Source organism: Sciurus vulgaris, assembly GCF_902686455.1.
Source record: "Sciurus vulgaris genome assembly, chromosome: 5".
Taxonomy (NCBI): domain Eukaryota; kingdom Metazoa; phylum Chordata; class Mammalia; order Rodentia; family Sciuridae; genus Sciurus; species Sciurus vulgaris.
The window spans coordinates 170,523,411-170,533,503 of record NC_136465.1 but is presented as its reverse complement, the minus strand read 5'-3'; positions in this window follow the sequence as shown (position 1 = coordinate 170,533,503).

The window sequence follows — 10,093 nt, the reverse complement described above, 5'->3', positions numbered from 1 at the left end:
GGTGCAGCTTCCCAGACAGAGGACGCCGTGTGAACCAGGTCCCAGCATGGCTGTTCGGGGAGCCTCGGGTGGCTCAGGAAGCTGGGAAGGTCGGGCTCCCGGGTGGGCACCCAAAGGAGGTGGGAATGCAGGCCGAGGCTGTGCTGAGGGCTGGTCCCGTGAGCCCCCTGAACCATACCCAGCCCCTCCTGGGAGCTTGCAGCCTGGCCGACAGGAAGGGGTCAGTGGCTGAAGAGGCACCATCAGGGCCGTGCGAGGGGACAAGCCACACATGCAGAGGTCTCTCCGTACATCACAGTGGGCGGAAATGACTGTGTGCCGAGTGAGCCCCCCATAGGAAGTGCCCGGTCCTTGAGGGCCCCGGGTGCCCGTACCAGAGGATGGGCAGGATGCGGCTTGGAAGGTCTCGGCTGAAACCGGCGGACACGTCCCGCGTAGCACTTTCCAGAAGCAGCCTGACAGGAGCTCCCAGATGCCTCCAGATGAGGGAGCGCGGGCACCAGAGTGACCAGTGACAGTGTTGGCGAGCGGGTCTCAGCGAGAGGTTTCCATTGACATAAGAGAACAGATGTCACGAGTTTTACAACTGCGTCCATGAAAGATGCCGCCGCAGACCCCTCGGAGGAGACCGAGCGTAAAGCTGTGATCCCGGTGAAGTAATGGAACGTGACTTTTCCCCCTTAACCTAAGGAGGCCTCGAGCAACACTGGGGCTACTTCCGACAGCGTTCCCGGCTCTTCCTTGCCCTGATGTCCCTAGACGGCGGAAGTCACGCTCGCTGTTGGTCCTCAGAGCTGCGCCACCAGGTGGTGGGAGCGCTGATTACCTGGTGGAAAGTTCTCCCCTCCAGTCCAGGAAGGCTTCGTGTGCCCTGCGTGACTCGAGCCAGCTTCATAATCTGTGTCAGATTCAAGTTCACCAGTAGAAGCCATTCGGGATGCTCCGGCCTGGGACACAGTCGACCGGCCCCCGTGTACTGAGCTCATCCATGTCCCCATTGCCACCTCGTGGTCTGGGAGCCCTGTGACCCAAGGATGGCTCAATGCTGTCTCCTCCATGGTGCCAAACACTCAGCACATAGTAGGTGTCGGTAAACACCATCGCCCTGGAAAGGCACCTGGACCAGGAGAGGCCCTAGTCGGCCCCTGGCCATTGCCCTGGACAGTCCCCAACTCCTGGTTAGCACCCCAGCAGCACAGGGAGGCTGGGAGAGCCTGCACAGGGCTAGAACTGAGCCCAGCTCGCCCCCTGGTGGCAGTCTTTCCAAATCGCAGGCCCAGAGCTTAGGAATCAACAGCCACAAAACACAGGCTGAGGGGTCCCTCAGACCACTTAGCTACATCTATCTGTGCCTCTTCTGCTCCCCGCCTGCAGCTCCATTTTATGGATGAGGAAACCGAGGCTCAGTGAAACAATGCTGCTTACTGTTCATGAGAATACTCCACGTTGCCTGCTTTGCAAATTCAAACCCAACGACAGCACGGTGGCAGGCCGGCTCTTTTCACGAGCTGCCCCAGGAACCACTGTCTATGCAATAAATAGGAACAAGCAAGAGCCAGAGAAAGCTCGGAGGAGAACCCAAATGCAGGCTTACAGCCAAGAGGCAGCAAGACTCGTGGGGCTGGGGTCCCTGGGGAGGCCAGAGCTGGTCCTCACCTCTGGCATAGCAATGGAGGGCTGACTGGGCCTCTCTTGGAGGTTATTGTAAGAATTTCTCCAGAAAATGTACCCCAAGTCCCCGGCAGCTTTCCTTCCTCCAGCCCTGGTTCCTACAGATGTTCCAAATAACACCGTGACATCCTAATAGATGTGGTATAAAAAACTGTCTCCTTGTCAAATGATTTTGGGTGATTCTGGCTTGTGCAGGACTTCTCAGGACCTTGACTATGCACCCCGAGTTAGCTCACATAGTTTTCCTGCGCCCCACAAGCACAGACAGGGAAACCGTGGCTATAATAATGATTTCATTAAAATGGCAGGTTCAAAGCCTGGGAAGTCACCTGGGAAGAGTAGCTGTGTTTCTTGGGGTGCTTAGATGGACTGATGTTGCTATTGTTTGGACATTGAATGTCCCCCAAGGGTCCAGGTGTTAAAGGCCTGGTCCCAGGGGGCACCACAGGGAGGTGGTAGAACCTTGCGGAGGTGGAGCTTGGTGAGAGCTTCTTGGGTCACCGGGGGTGTGCCCTTGAAGGGGGTTGTGGAACTCTGGTCTCTTCTTTTTGTTTCCTGGCCGTGGGCAGTTTGCTCCTTCTACGTGCTTCCTGCCATTGACGTCCGGCATCTCCACCAGAGGCCCAATGCAGCCAGTCGACCTATGAACTGGAACTCCCAACACGGTGAACCCAAACCAACCATTTCTCCTTATAAGTTATTGATGTCAAGTGTTTCATTACAGTACTGCAAAGCTGACTAACACGGATGGATAGACCAGGACGCCCATGATTGGGGCCCGTGGAGAAGCATGCCTGCCAAAGGACTCTCTCTGGTCCATGCTATGGCCATCCCACCTGGGGAGCAGATAAGTTCAACCAGCCCTCAGTGTCCACGGTTCTGAATCCACAGATCCAACCAGGCACAGATCAAAAACACTCTGAAAAAGAATTGCATATGCACTAACACGGGCACTTTTTCCTCATTATTGTTCCTTAACAATGCAGGAGGACACCTGTTTCCACCGCTGTCACATCGTATGGGTTGTGGAGTACTCTAGAGAGGAGTTAAAGCACGCAGGCTGGGGATGCCTAGGTCAGCAGTAAATGCTGCGCCACTTTGTACAGGGACTTGAGCTTCCATGGGTTTTGGTGTGTGCCGTGGGGGAGGGTCCTGGAACCGATCCCCCAAGATACCAAGGGACACTTGTCATCGGCCCCGGAGGGGAGCCCAGCCTCGGGACGGGGTGCCTCTCTCTCAGGGCCGGCACTACGCCACTCAGGCTGAGCGGGGGCATCCCAGCCTCCCTGTGAGGTTGGGGTACTCATTTTACCATCAGCAAGAGGGCGGGGGGCTGTCGGGAGGTGACCCGGGGCCTCTCCTCTCTGGGCACCTGTCCAGTGGGCTGGCATTTACTGACGCCTACTGTGTGCTGAGTGTTTGGCCTCAGGGGGGAGACAGGGTTGAGAGCTGGTGGGGACGTTAAGTGAAAGGGTCAGGAGAGGGGCGCAGCCCAGAGGCTCCCAGGGTGGGGACTTGGAAACACTGCCCCCAGGCCACAGACTGTTTGAGGCCAAAGACGCTGGAGCCCCAGGTCAGGACAGGGTCCCACGTAGACTCTTCAGGGTAGAAAGTTCTGGATCTCTGGGGTGGGGGAGAAGGGATTGGTGACTGGGTCTTTGGAGGTCAGAAGCCAAGGGCTTTGCTGCTGCTCCCCTCCCTGCAGCCCGTTCCCACAACAGGTCCCCTCCGCCTGTCCCCTTGTGCAACCAAGTCCCCTGAGTCTCAGGTCCTTCCGTTCATGTGTGTTAACCTGTGATCTCCGTTAAATAAACACCAACAAACCTTCGTCTGGAGCCCAGAGGAGGAGGTTCACATGGAGAGTTCCATGTTCAATGTTAGTCCTTAAATTCTTCCTGATGGTGAAGAGCCAGAGGGTCGAACCCGGGTGCAGGAGCGGGAGGAGCCGCAGATGTACTCGGTGAGGTTCGGGTAAGAGCCGGCAAGGAAGCCACGGGTGGACCGGAAGTCACTGGACCACCATGCTCCCCTCCCCTCAAGAGGAGCCTGGGGCGGAGGCTGGAGTCCAGAGAGTCCCCCGGGGCTCCCTCATTAACAAATGGGAAAACGAGGCACAGGTGGACAGAGAAACGAGTGTCCAGGTCCAGACGCAGGAAGAGGCAGACCTCGCAATGAACTCAGGCCCCTCGGCTTCCCGCGTGGTGGCCTCTAGGTGACCTTGCTGCCCTTGTGGCAGGGAGGGGCACCAGGCCTCTAAATGTAGTGGCCGCAGCGGTGCCTGGCGCACAGTGGGCGCTGGACAGATGCGACTTAGCCTGGTACTTTCCACGTGCTGACCCTTGCTCCCTAGAAATCTCGAGGAAAGGAACAAAGAAAGGGAAGGTAGACACTCTGAGTAGAAGCGGAAACCCTGAAGGACAGCCGCAGGGCCTGACGTCACGTTCTGGGCAGTCGGGGACAGAAACCTTGCAGCACCCGCTGCCCAAGAGCCCGTCCCAGCCAGCCGAGGGCAGAGAAATCAGACAAGCAAACAAAGAAACAAGCAAAACGCCCCAGAGCAGCCCCTGGGGACAGAGCCGTGGCAGCTGGGACTCAGAATCGGGGCTCCTGGAGGCACAGCTGGGACAGGTCCCACCGGAGGTTTGCTGAGGAGCCACGACTGGAAGAGGCCGGGAGGCAGCGGAGACTGAGAGGGGAGGAAGGCCGACACTGCAATGGGCATCAATGAGCAAATGGCCACCGGCCTCTGGACGTCATCCCCCCAGGAGCTCCGGGAAGCTGGAGGGACCCAAGCACCTCACAGTCCCCCATCAGAGAGCTGCTCCTGGCCACCGCCTCCCTGACGCTGGTCCTCATGGAGCCAGGGCGCAGGCCAGGTGGGGGCCAGGCGGGCACTCTGGAGTGGTGAAGGGGCAAGGCGCAGTGGCAGAGAAACACAGCCCCTCGGTAGTTAAAGCAGCAAAAGCAGATCTTACTCAGCAATTACTGTGAGAGGAATTCAAACATCGCACAATTCCAACATATTAACTTCATTTTCTATTTAAGAATCGGGCAAGACTTCATTCCATTAAAGATAGTGTTTCAATGGCAAGTGGAGGAGGTTGGTTTGCAGACAAAAAAAGGGCTGAAGAGAGTTAGTTTCCCTGCAAGGTGGGGCAGGAGAAGCTGCTTAACTTCAGGTTACTGGAGGTTATGTTTTGGGGTCAGAATTAAGGCAGAAGGAACTTCATTATCACGCCAATGGAAACTGGCTCATTTGGGAATTTATCTCAATTGTCTACGATCTCTCTAATCTCTGGGCAGTTCAGATAAATACCTTGCTTTTAGCTCTGTGATGTGGAACTTTAGCATGAGTGACTCCATTTTGATTTTTAGCCAGTTCTGTTGGGGCCCAGTGCAGGAGCTGAGTCCAAAAATGTCACTTCTTGCAATTTTTGTTTTGACATTACTGACCTAGGGGAAAGTGGTGCGCTGCTTTCTGATTGACACAGGGGTGACTGGGCATTTGAAAGGGAGACCGAGAGGGCCAGGGAAGGGAGCAGGGAGAGAGCGGCTGGCTGGCCATTCTAACAGTTGGGCCTCTGTCCTCCCCCAGAGACTGTGGGACAGAGAGGCCCTGTCCTTCCTGATGGTTTCGTTTCAAAGGAATGGCTGCTGGGTCCTTGAGAAGGATACTCCTGAGTTGTAGGAGGTGCACGTCCATCTGGAAGGGAGGGGGGAGGATCGCCACTGTTAGCCCTTTTTAGTAGCCTCTAAGAAAGGGAGGCCAGGGGCCAGTGCTGGCCAGAACACCCCGGCCTTCTCAGGCAGACAGGCAGGCAGGGGCGTCTTGGCACGTGGCCTTGAGCTCCTGGAAGTCCTGCTGGAGTCTGGTGTCCTCTGGGTGACAAGGTTGGGCAGAGGGCTGAAGTGCTGAGACCCAGCTCGTTGGCCTGGACCCCTCGTGTCTCCGACACGGGCCGCTCTCTCCACCATGCACACACTCACCCGGTACGCCACGAAAGATGTCGCACATGGCCACCTGAGCACTTCTGTGCAAACAGATGCACAACATGGTGTGCACATGATACGCACATCTGGACGCGGCACACGTGGGCAAGGAGGGGGAAAGTGCCCGAGCTCATAGCCCAGCACAGGCGGTGCAGGGCTGGCTTTTCTTTCTCTGTTGAGACGGGGTCTTGCTAAGTTGCTGAGGCTGCCCTTGAGTCTGGGATCCTCCTGCCTCAGCCTCCCCAGCTGCTGGTTTACAGCAGAGCGCCACCCACCAGGCTCACTGCTGCGTTCTTGAACTTCTCAAGGTTTTCTCTCAAGTGGCCCCACATTCTGGTTTCGCCCCGGGCTCTGCGCACAGACACCCCCACGGGCCTTCTCCATCTCGTTCCAGTCGCTCCTCCTCAGGCCTGGGCTTCATACTGCAAGTCCCCAGGAAGTCTCCATCCTGGGTCCTGAAACCCAAGCGAGCGGCCATGGCAGAGGGTTGCGATACTGTCAGATCCGACCTCCAGGTGGCAGCGGCGGGCTGAGCCAGGCCTCAGCGGAGGCCGGAGGAAGTGGGGGGCCCGGGGGAGGAAATGGGCACCGGCAGGCGAACCCCACCCTTTTCCAGAAAGCCAGAGATTTCCTAAAGCAATGGTCTCGGAGGGGTTATCTGAACTGTTCTTCTGCCAACTCATTTTTTAATAGCTTAATTAAAAGAAGAACAACTTGCGATGACCAAGGCAGCACATTTTGTTGAACACTGCACACAAACATGTAAAAGATCATTCGTACTTATTCAGGTTCTTTTAATCGAAGGGGTAAAAAGAAGCATCTCCGCCCCTCCCGGCAGCACACACTCCTTCCTGTGGGTCGTTTGTCCCTGCTCGGGCACCTGTGTTTCTCAAGCACACGCCAAGCACGTGTGTGCTACACAGGCTCTGTGACCCGCTGCTTCACGTTTTGCGACTTGGTTGTGTCCTCCCCAGGGTGAATGGCCGTCCGGCTGCCGGCCGTGGGGAGTAGGACGCACCACGGCCCGGCCGGTGCACTGCTTCAGTGAGCGGTGCGCTGGCCGGCTGCTTCCAGGGCCCCGCGCATCTGACAGTGTGCCCCTCAGATGGGCCTGGAGTCCCCGCTGCCAGGCCTCTCTCTCTATCAATCTGAAAACCGGTGACAGTTCTGCTCCCTCTAATGTTGAAGACTGAACACTAGAGAAGCAGCCAAGCAAGCAGATTAAGCAGGTTTTATTTAAAGGTAATAATACAGACTTCTCGTGGCAGGAAGAAGGGGGCCATGGCTGATGTTCTAAAGTCCCCAGAAGTGAGCGCACCCCACATCTTTTATAGGTTAGGGTCTCCTTTGTTCTCCAGTTCTCTCCCCCTTATCTCCCCTTCCTGCCTACGTGACTAGGCCTGGTTTTGCATTAAGTGAGAAGCCACGGGCAGGGGGAGGGCCAAGGTGATTCAGGCAGGCGAGGGCCCAGGGGCATCAATTAGCAGCTCCTGCCTGCAGTACTTGATAAGGGAGGGAAATTTGGCAATCAGTGGGCTCCGGAGATCCTTGACATTCCATTCTCCCAGGGACAGTCTCCAACTTCCAGAGGCAGGTGGCTTCATGGCTTCATTTCCTCGATTTGACCCCATCCCCTATTTCTACACTAACTGCCTGTCCTTAATTCTGGCTTCACTTCCTTCTGTCACCTCCTTGGTTTCTGTGGCCATCTGCCTCGTCCAGGGTCCGGGCCCAGCCCCAGGTCCCTCAAGTTCTACGAGACCCGTTGAAGACCACCCTCGGCGTTGGGGTGGTTTGGGTCCCTTAGGGTCCTGGCAGACGGGCTGTGCAGATGTCTGCGCCCACCGGGAACCCCTGCCGTTCCCTTCCAAGCTTTCCTCCGGATCGCAGGGACTCCTCAGAACCCCCTTCCTGAGTGACCTGGCTTTGTTTCCCAGGGAGGCTCTTTGGTAAGTTGAAGAAGGCAGGGGAGAGGGAACAGCCACCAGACCCTGACTCTGGGACTTGGAATGGGGACATCTGGGCAGATCCTGATGAATCTGGGTATCTTGGACCCCCAATTCTTCTGAGCCTCAGACGTCATCAATCAAAGCTTCCTTCTCACCCGTCTGAGGAGATGGCCTTCCTTTGCCTGAAGCCTGAGTTCACTTGCCTGAGGCCACAGTCTTGAGGGAGCATTTGATTCTCCTCCAGAGCCCCTTCCCCACCTTCCAATATGCCGCCTCTGGGGTGGTGAGCACTGGGGGAGACCCGGAAACAATTCACGCTGCCAGAAAACTGGGGATGACGTATGGGATGGATTTTCAGACTCTTAGGCCCGGGCAGAAGGAATGGAGTGTTGGGTCAGACTGAACTCGTTCCTGTGCACTCGCATTTAATCTGTCAGATTGAACTGCAGTGACTCAGTTTGCTTGGTGGCAATCTGTGCTCCATTAAGTGAGCTCAGGATGCTGGACTCCTCCTTGGTCAATCATAGAGGAGGGAATCCAGGCCTGGGAGGGGAGCGTGGAAGTGTGTGTACCCTGTGGGATATGTGCCTTCCCCGAGGGTGGCCCGAGGCTGCTGCCTTCTCAGACCTTTTAAAAGCACTTTGGTGTGATGAGACGGAGCCAGGCCGATGCGGGATGGAGAGCCAAGTTCCAATAAGTCAGCTGGGGACAGGAGCTACACTAATGTGCAGATGTTCGGCTGCATCGACACAACGATGTTGTGTGTGAGCCTGCAGTGCGCCCACTCAGCGCAGGGCGAGTCGTTGGAGCGAGACCATAACAGCAAGAACAATGTGCAAACCCTCACTAGTTGGCACAGCCAGCTGGGTCCTTCAGGTGTGAGCCCCCTTCCTTGCCGTCTCTGCAGACACACCGGGCAGCGGAGACGGGGGAGCCACCCTGGGCGGCCATCACCGTAACGCCTCGTCATCGCGAATCTGTTTGCATCATTTCTAGCAAATAACCCACCTGCCATGGAAATGTCATCAATCCGCCCTTGGCGGGAGCAGCACCAAAGCCCTTGGAAGCCTCTGCAGTGTCTTCCTCGTAGACCGGGGACGATGGAGGGAGATGCCACCCTTGAAACAGGCTCCCTGAATTTGTGGGTCCCAGGGGACAAGGAGGCCAAGAGAGAGGCCCTGGTCAGGTGGGCGTGGTCACAGTGACCAGAAGCAGAGGAAGAGCGTAAATGACAGAATACCCCGAGATACCTTTGCAGAACGGAATCAACCACGGTGTCCTCAGGATGGATACAATTGGGCAACCCATTCAATTCTGTTTGATCAAGTGAAAAAACTTTGAGACTAGTCAACAGCCAGGGACTCCCAACATGCTGTGCCCTTGTCCAGGTCCCAGGACTGAGCCCATGTGCAACCCAGAGCCCTTGAGGAAAGAGAAGCATGAGCCCCTGTGGGGAGGGATCCTGCTACACTGCCAGAAATTCAGAGGGTAAATATTTCTTCTAGTCTTCTCCTAACAGTCTCTGCATCCATAAAGGGAACCAGCCAGACTTTGGGAAGATTATTGACCCAAGAACAAGGATCATGAAGGAGGGAAACATAATTTTCCTCTACCCTTTTAAGTTTGTGCAGCTGAGGCAGATTCCAACAACAAGAGACAAATTAACAAGAGAAAAATAAGCAAGGCAGGCGAGGTGGCAGCATTTGCTGTAATCCCAGTGAGCGAGGAGGCTGAGGCAGGAGGATCTCGAGTTTGAGGTCAGCCTCAGCAACATAGTGAGACCCTGTCTCAAAATTAAAAATGAAAAGACCTGGGGATGTAGCTCAGTGGTAGAAGAGCAACCCTGGGTTCAATTTTCAGTACTGAAAAAAAAGTCTACCTTAAATAGTATTTGAAAAACGGAACGATATATTTTAGAGAGGTGACAAGGCCCAGGTATCAGAGGTGGAAAAACCATAAGGTAAATTTATGAGAAGAAATCTGCTTGACGATTCCTGTGGCCCCGCCGTTGCTGAGCTGATAAGCGGGAGTTTCTTGAAAAGAATTGACCTTGAGACTTCGGGTAGGAAAAGTCGGGCGGGGGAGTGCAGAGAGCCTGTCGTCTTGGCGAATCTCTGTCCGGCTTTTGGGCAAAGGGAGGGGAGGCAGCGGCTGCTCATCTTCCTGCCTTTGGCCTAACGATCTCGTGTATTTCGGGGGGACAGTGTTAGCTTGTTTGTTGGAACCGGGACTGGCCTTGGCCCCGAGCGGACACTTTTTCCTGACCCCGCGGTGGGGCTGCGCCGGTGGAGACGTCCCGCTCTCGAGGGTCCTTCGTGCTGCTGCAGGACCTGCTGCGGGCCCTCCATAAGCCCGACAGGCCAGAGGGGCTTCCTGCACTGCTGAGCGGGTCATCCGTCCCACAGAGGAGGGTATTGTCACACTCTCAGGGAAGAGGGCGCTGGCAGCCCCGGAGGCCGTTGGGTTGCTTCTTAATGACTCCA